The sequence below is a fragment of the Lonchura striata genome, chromosome 9, assembly GCF_050655825.1.
Source record: "Lonchura striata isolate lonStrDom1 chromosome 9, ASM5065582v1, whole genome shotgun sequence".
In the NCBI taxonomy this organism is placed as follows: domain Eukaryota; kingdom Metazoa; phylum Chordata; class Aves; order Passeriformes; family Estrildidae; genus Lonchura; species Lonchura striata.
The window spans coordinates 20795114-20803364 of NC_140711.1; positions in this window are offsets into that span (position 1 = coordinate 20795114).

Below are 8251 nucleotides of genomic sequence, written 5' to 3' on the forward strand. Positions count from 1 at the left end.
TTGGGGTTTGCACCAAAATACAACATAGGTTTTGTTGTATCCAAGTGGGATGGGTTGCCACCAAGGTGGCTTGGACTGAGAATTGATTTTAACTCTTGGATTTGATATAGGGGCCTGGCATCTGCCAGAGTTGTCAGGGTCACATCCAGAGTGCCTGCAGAGTACCTGCATCCCTGCTAAAAGAAAATTGATGACAATACTGAATGTATACACTCCTCCTTGGTCAAATATGCCCCAGGGACAACCTGGTACACTTATATTTTTTGTTTCTTCCTACTTCAGTTCATGCTGTTAATCCTCTCCTGACCTGCCAGTCTGGTAATTGCTGCTTCCTAAAGCCCCATCATGAAGCAGCTCTCCAGGGAGGCAGTGCCTGCAGTCACAGCACTGAGCTCAAAACTGATGTGCATTTCAGAGCACACCCAGGCCAGCCCCAAGGCTTGCCCACCAAAGGGAAGCACAACCCACTTGTGTGTTGGCCATGTGTTGTACATTCCCCAGTTCTATCACCAGCAACAGGAGCCTTTTGGTGATGGAGGTGGTTGAACCATGCCTTAGTTCCTTGTTCACTCAGCTGTGCCCTCCCTAATAATAATATATGTAGAGTGGGATTAGCAGGGTTGATTTATGACAGCCACTGAGGGAAAAAAACCAACCTACCATAAAGGAAACATAATGGAATTTAAAAGTATTTAAAACAACAACTGAGGTGGTTCTATGTGTGTGTGCGTGTGTGTGTTTGGGTGTGGATGTGGTTTTGAAAGTGAAGCCTGCATGCTGTTAATCCATGCCAGGGGACCTTTACTCCCAAGGAGATTTGTTTTGCTTTCATGTCCAAGTGGGCCCAAGCCAAGTTCCCTCACCCCTTGCACAAAGCTGCTGCAGGTTGTGGGGCCACTGGGGCAGCCTGCTCTGTGCCACAGGCATGTCTCAGCAAAGGGAAGTCCATCCTATTTCAGGACAATACAGATGAAATGATGCCTTCATTAAGGACAAGGGTGCACTTTGCACTCAGGGAAGCAGCAGCAGAGTGTGAAGAGCCAGTGGCAGCAAAAGCACCAAGGCGTGGGAAGCAGTGGCTAACAGGAGTCGTGACAGCCCAGCAAGGCACCTGGTGGCTCATGCAGAGGGTAGGAGCATGGAAAACACCTTGTGTAAGTAAACAACCTCCAAGAAAGGCCAGCAGAAAGCCTAAGGCTGAGTCCCCTTGGGCTGTAAATGCCTCACTCCAAGTGGCTGCTGAAAGCTTCTCTCCAGCCAAAAGCTCACCCCTGAAACCTCCCCTGAAAATACGACTTGTGGCTACTAAAAACTTTCTGAATCTATAATCAAGGCTGAAATACTTAAAGCTCTTTATGTTCAGTGGCTACAGGCTAAAGGAACCTGGACATTCCATAGGCATTAGCCTGAGAGACTTTCTGAGGCATTAATTTAAAGCAACTGATCCTTGCCAAAGTTCTTGTGGAGGCTTAGGGCCATGTGGATAGTCAGTCTTCCACAGCTCCACTGGATGATGACCAATCCCCATTGTGTCCAAGCTAGGCTATGGTAAAGTTATGGAATATTGTGTATTTAGTCTTCTTGTATGTCTTCTTTATTTCCCAGAATCTAGACTGATACCCCCAAAATACAGCAGCTCTGATTACCCTGTGAGACCCACTGAAAAAGTTGTTTCCTCTTGTCCACACCCTTGCCCAGCCTGAGGGAAAAAAAGAACAAAACACCTTGCAGTGAAATAAAAATGGGCTAATCCTGCTTTGGGGAAGAATTATAAAAAAAGAGGAAAGAAGTATGTATATCTTTTGTTTCCACAACTGCTCCTTATGTCTACACCCCACTGTAAGAGCCACCTTTTCCTGGGGGAGGTGTTCCTGCTTGTCTGTGCATTCCCTGCCTTCCCTTTGGGCCTGGGGCTCCACATGGACAGGTCCCAGAGATGTCACTGGGAGCAACAGAGCTCCCCAGTATCCCCCGGGAGCCCAGCGTGTGTGGGCCACCTGACCATCCCCCCAGTGGAAACTGCTGTCTCCACAGGTCTAGAGGATACCATGGCCAGCCCAGAATTGCTTTTATCTTGTTTTAAACACATGGTGAAAGCTGGCACTGGGTTTGTTCCCTTCTCATTTAGAAAAACTTTTGTTATGCAGAAAAAAAAAATCATAAATGTCAGCAGGTCCCAACCACCTGGCCAGCATCCAACCCCACCAGAAATAACTGCAGCGTACTAGAGAAACTTGAGAAAGCTAAACAGGTGACTCAGAGAACTGCCTGGCCACCCTCACCTTGTTTCTGGTTGAAAGCACCCTGAATTTCAGGGGAGAGGGTCCAGCCGTGGTCTGGGGGCTGTGGTGGCACAGCACAAGGGCAGGAGCTGCAGTGAGTGGGAGCTGTGCTGGGGCTGTGCTGGGAGAGGCACTCTGGGGGCAAACACAGCAGGCTGGTGAGCAGACACACTTGGCAAAGGGGCAAGTCAGCTAATGATTGTTTCCAGGGATGGTTGGATAATGAGGATGGCAATTCTAGTAGGTATTTCCTGAAGCTAGCTGAGCAGGGCAGGGCAGGGGGAATTTATATGAGCCCAGTTTAGCTTCTCCTTTATTTGTAATGAGATTAGCAGCAGAGATGGCAGGGCACCCTTGCCTGCTGCCCTGATGGGGTGAGCTGATAAGCACCTCCTGCCTGGCCTTGCATGCCAGCCCAGCAGCTAGGCCACAGGGGGAAAAACATCAGGGAAAACCACCCTTCCATCACACAGGGCCTTTTTGCAATGGTCCTAAGCTGAGGGGTAAAATGCTGCATAGGACTGGCCAGCCTGATCCTGGCAGTGCCAGGAGGGGTGCTGGCATCCCTGGGCAGTGTCACATCCCCTCCTTGCAGTGCTGCTGCACCCCATGCCAGCTGAAAGCATCGGGTTAAAGGTTTGTCCCCTCCTCACTGCTGAGATATGAGGCTACCACTTGGCCACCAGTGTGCCTTGGGCAGCCCCAGTGCAAGAAATGAGAGTGGCTGATTTGACTGCATTGTGGCAGGAGCTGTGAAGAAGAGTGACTGCCCTGCAGAGCATCTCCCAGCTGCTCACAGTGCTGTCACTGGAGTGTAGCAAAGGTGGAGAAGAAGCTGTCTTATCATTTTGCCCCCCCACCCAGAGAGGAGAATGTGGATCCCATGACAAATTTTGAAAAACATCTGCATAGCACTCATGACAAGGTCTGTTCATGGCAAACCCAGAGCCACCTCTGAGTGTACATAGCCTTAAGCAGGGGAATTTTGTCTGTAAAACCACTGAAACCTCCCCACCTGTATTTTAAAGACTCGTATTAGTTACAACAACCAAACACATGTGGGCCAAGTAGCCCATCTCGGGCAGAAGCTCCAGCTTCTGTGGGGAACCTGGCTTATCCTTGCAGGGCTCCCTGCCACCACTGGGCACATCTGAGGTGATGGCTGAGCCTGGTGTCCCCTTCCCCATGTTGTCACTGGCTGCATTGCCCCAAGCCTGTATGTCCATGAAAACCATCTGTGGCGACATGCATTTCTCACTCAGCCCTTTTCAAATCAACCTGTGCCCATAGCCCAGGGGTGACCAAGCTGCTGTAGGGGGCATTTTTCCAGTCATGTGGTGATTGTGGGGAGCTGCTCCCACCACCACACAGGAAAAAACAACCCACCAGCATCTTAAAACCAGTTTGCAGCCCCCAGGCACCTGGGGGTTGTTTGTTCAGCTCCTTTCATTTCAACAGTTCATGTGAGAGGCTGGGAGCTGGCATTCACTGCTCCTGGGGTGCCAACTCTGAGATTGTTTTATTTGATTTGCCAACCAAAATGGGTGGAAGGGTGGAGACTGTATTTTCCCCTTTATTTTTGTTTTTAAAAAACCCTTCTGGCCCTGGGTGAGGCAGAAGAAGCTGAGGAGTTTCACGTCTATCTACTCTGTGACAGTTACCTGCCTACAGCACAGCCTGGCTCCTCCAAGCAGAGGAATTGGGTGTGGGTGGATGGCCTCCCTGTCTAGGTGGGGAGAGCTCTCAGCCACTTCCCACAGCATTTTTCTCCCCACCAAGCACGCTGGAGAAGGCTGTCGTGTGAGCCCCTCCTTCCTTCCTCTGGCCAGCGGATCAAAGGAAAAATGAAGTCAGCCCTTGGCCCTGGGAGAGGATGGGGCAGGCTGTGAACTCCTCAGCAGCAGTGGGGCGATCACTGCTCTCATTTTGCAGAGCTCAGGGAAGGGGTTTGTCCCTGAAGTGCCCAGGGAAATCCCTGAGCCATGTGTGGTTGACACCCTGAGGTGCTCTGAGCAAACACAGAACACCCATCCCCACCCCAAACTGTGTCCCAGACAGTGACTCTCAGGGATGGGATGTAGTGCATCTGGACTTTCTCTGGACCCTGGCTGCACTCTGTGCATCCCCAGGTGACTCACAGGGCCCTCACAGCATTTCTGCAAGCACAGCAGCCCAGGAGGGTTTTTCCATCTCGCTCATGGCTATGAAGAGATGGATGTTCATGTGCATCTTGCAGAAGTTCAGCCACGAGCAAATGATGTGCCGTGCTCTTCTGTGCCCGGCAGCCTGCCAGGTCCACCCTGCCAGCCACAAACCCACAAGATGCTGCCACAAGGCTTTCCTGGCATCTTGGGCTCGCCCACCCTTCTGGAGCCTGCTGAGGGGCTGCGGGGAATGCAAACGTGCCTGCACCAAAGGCAGGTGCTGCAGGGATGAGAAATCCTGGCTGGTGAGCACACACCCTGCCCTGCTGGGCCGAGCCGTGCACATCCCTCCCTGTTTGCCTCGGTGCTGCCCCTGCAGCCACGACCCGCACCCTGCTAATGAGCTTTAGTTCCCCTTGAGGTGGAAGATGCCACATCCTTTCTCCCTTTTCACACTAATTACACTGAAACCAAAGGGGAGATGCACCATACCAGGAATGCTACCAAGCCCGTGAGTCCCTCACCCAGCGGGATGAGGTGGGAGCTCCTGATGGCACAGGTACAGGAGCCAGCAGCCAGCCTCCCACTCCTCTTGCTCAACTGCTGGCGCCACCAGACAAAAGATAACAAACATCTCTCCTGCTCTTGTGATGGGCCTAGCAGCAGAAGGAAATTTCCAGGTCAGAAGCTCCTGCTGGGTAGCCCGTGCTCCAGGCTATGGGGAAGAGCTGCAATCCCAATTTGCTCCCCCTGTAAGCACTGCATGGTGCTGCGGAGACCCACGTGCTGCACACCCCAGGCACTGCCTGGGGTTCTCCCCTGCTGCCTTCAAACTTCATCTCACTTCCAGCACCTCCATGCTTCCCAAGAAATGACATGGCTGCTGCTAACTCCTTCCTACAGCTTCTGGAGAAAACCCAACAGGACATTTTGTTTTCCCTTCCTTCAGTAGCTCTGCAAGCCAATGGTCACCGTTGCCAGGCCATGGTAGTCTGAAGGCAGCTCTGCCTTGCAGGCACACTCGGTATAAACAGGGATAAATGCACCAAAGGGATCATCCTGTTCTATCCTGGGAGGGGAAAAGGGCAGAGTGCTGCCTGGGAACACAGGCCAGCTCTAGGAGCATCACCTTGACTTTTTCACTCCCTGTCATGCCTGGCCCTCCCAGTCAGCCCTGCTCTTCTCTCATTTGCAGGGGGGATGCTCACAGACAGCTACAGCAGCATGAATGGGAAGAAAATCAGGCTTAGGAAATTTGCCTGAATTAGTATAAATGTCTGTCTTGGGCATCCTTTTCTGCAGCCTCTCTGGGTTTGACTTGCCTCTCTCACCTAGCTGAGAACCTTGTCAAAGCCATTCCAGATGCCTGGCCTAACCAGGCTTGCAAGGGTTAATCTGCGTGTTCCTTGGGCCCAGCATCACCTCACTTCAAATGGAGATGTGAGGCTCAAGAGCTACAGTTTCTTTACAGTTAGATTCTCTCCATGGGCTTCATCTCCTGTGAAACACCCTGCCATCTCTTCTGCTTCCTGGCTGTGGGGGCACTACTACAAAAACAACAACAAAGAAACAAACAAACAAAATCCAGTTTCATTCAGCTCTCTGGTTCCTGGGGCCTCTTCAGACAGCAGCTGTGTATGATCCAGGGTGCCTTCCCCTCACCTTCATGTGGCTGCTGGCAGTCCTGGCAGGGCTTTCAGTCCCATTTCCTCAGCTCCGAGGCACGGCTGAAGCCATCTGAGACAGCTGCTGCCCATGGCCTGACGAACGTACTTGGCTGAATGGTTACTCGCTCATATTTACCCCTGGGTGAAATGATAAGGTTCTGCGCCAGGTGGAACACACTCAGACATCTCTCCTTCGGGGCAAACTGAGTCTCTGCAATCAGAGTTGTGCAAAATTAGGTTTGCGTGTGGTTTTGGTGCATGCATTTTTACTGAGAGCCCTAAACCTCCAAAGCACAGCACAGTCCTGCCCACTGATAGCTCCTAAACAACTGTTTTCCTCCTGTTCAATCACTAATTAAGCAGCAGGAAAACTAGAATATAAACCATAATAGAAGCAACTGTATTGCTACCCAGTCACTTAAAGCTGGAATAAAACTTTTCTCTAAGGAAAAGAAATCACCCTCAGTGGCAGGCAGAAACCACCACAGGCTGCTCCTCCAGCTAAGGGAAGCCTGGCTCAGGATTTTCAAAGGATGTTGTGGGTTTGAGGCTCCCCAGAGAGGGAGGCCTGGCCCCCACTGGCCAGTGCTCAGGGCTGGGTATTGGCTCAGCATCAGCCTTGAGAGGGCAAATACTGCCCTGAGGGCAGGGCACTGGGCACTGCTCCGGGGCCAGGCTCCTTACACAGCATTGCAGCAGCTTGCAGTGGTGGAGGCCATCCCTCACCTCCGGTTTCTGTGGAAAACATCTTGGTGGAAATACTCCTGTTCACCTTCAGGCCAGAAACTCTGTGCAGGCTCGGCAAGGGCTGGCTTGACTGTGTCCTTGGAATAAGAAATCAATGCCTTTATCTCACGTCTTGCCACGGCGCGTGGATAATTTGATGCAATTGTGTAGCCACCCACACCTTTAATTAATCAAAGAGCTTTTCACGCAGCACTGTGCAATATTTTATTTCCTAACGTCCCTGCTCCGGTGTACTAGGGTCTGTTGTAACATTTCTTACCCAATTCCAGCACTGAGGGCTATGCAGCCAAGAAGAAGATGGATCACATGTGTGGAAATCTTCAGCGTTGTCTCCAGGGGTGACTGCCAAGGAATCAGAAGCTGAATTAATCAGAGCTTCACAAAGAGATTTGGGAAAACAAAAACAAACAAAAAAAACCAATAAAAAAACCCCAAAAAAACCCCCAGCCAACAAATGAAAACAACCTCAAGAAGAAAACAGGAAGAAGTCAGCAGATTTCCTGGGGTTTTACTTACGAAGCTCAGGAAAAACTGGAGGACATCAGAGAATCTCCTAAAAATCTGGGAAACACCTTGCTAGACTTCACTGTTTTAGGACAGAGCTGAAAATCCTTTCCAAGGGGCTACCATAACATCTTCCCCCTCAAACCCTCTGCCCAGTTTCATGTTGGTGCTGCTGATGGGGAAAAGGGGAGTGCAGGTAAAGCCTGGAGATGGTTGGGCCGAATGCTGAACACCTGAACAGAAGTGCCTGAAAAACGCCTGTGCACACCTGAGAGCTGAGCAGCACTCCCACACCTTTGAGTGCAAATGGGCACTTCTTTCCAGGCTCCCTGAACATTGTGGCAACCCCAGACCTGGGGTCCGAGGCAGGGGTGAGCAGCGGGGGTGGATTTGCTGCCGAGCAGAGAGGTGGCCCCGCACAAGCACTGCCCATGACTGCCAGCACAGCACCGTTCTCCACCTGCCAGCCACGGTGGGTGCCATCCTTGGGGGCTGCACACCGTCTCCGTGGCACAGCCCCGAGCTGCAGCAGGTGCCTGCCCAGCGCTGGGGGCTCTTCTCAGACTTGGGCTCCCCAGAGCAGGACCCACATGTGCCAGGGCGAGCTCTGAAAGACCATCAAACTGAGGCGCGGCAGCTCGCAGCCCCCGGACCAGCAGCCCCGGGCAGCAGCGGCCGGGGCCGGGCCTGGCGGGGTGCCGGGCTCGCACCCAGCCCGGCTGGGCCCCGGGAGCTGCATCAGCTGCTGCCCCGGGAGCTCCTGCCTGCGGCGTGTGCTCTCGGCAATTAGCCGGCGGTGTTTGCTCAGCTGGAAGAAGCGATGTGTATCGCTCTGCAGCCGAGGGAAGGGGCAGCACCGCTCGGGGCACCGCTGCACCTGGCTTTGCCTGGGGGCTGCTGCAGCACG